This window comes from Penaeus monodon, chromosome 15, assembly GCF_015228065.2.
Source record: "Penaeus monodon isolate SGIC_2016 chromosome 15, NSTDA_Pmon_1, whole genome shotgun sequence".
In the NCBI taxonomy this organism is placed as follows: domain Eukaryota; kingdom Metazoa; phylum Arthropoda; class Malacostraca; order Decapoda; family Penaeidae; genus Penaeus; species Penaeus monodon.
This window is the reverse complement of record NC_051400.1, coordinates 28,912,549-28,912,784: the sequence shown is the minus strand read 5'-3', so window position 1 is coordinate 28,912,784 and position 236 is coordinate 28,912,549. Positions and strand designations below refer to the sequence as shown.

At 40.3% G+C, this 236-nt stretch overlaps 1 protein-coding gene across 1 annotated transcript in view; it reads left to right on the top strand.

The window, feature by feature from the left end:
* LOC119582299 (secretin receptor-like) overlaps nucleotides 1-236 on the top strand; it is a 19,276-nt gene that overhangs the window by 2,600 nt on the left and 16,440 nt on the right. The window lies entirely within an intron of this gene.

Genomic DNA, 236 nt, shown 5'->3' with positions numbered 1-236 from the left:
ACCATTCATATTTCTTAGCCTTTCGCTTTTCTTAGCATTTTACTTTTCGCCTCAACATTCCTCCTTCAGTGACACCTGCAGCAGATATTCTTTGCCTTTTCCCCCTCTTATTTTCCGCCTGTTTTCTTCTTCAGGTCTCGTTCTCCCTCGACTTTTCGAGGATTTCATTATTGACTTTTTCTTTCCGACTGATTTTTTGACACTCGTCTTTGCAAACATCTTGGTATCCTGATATG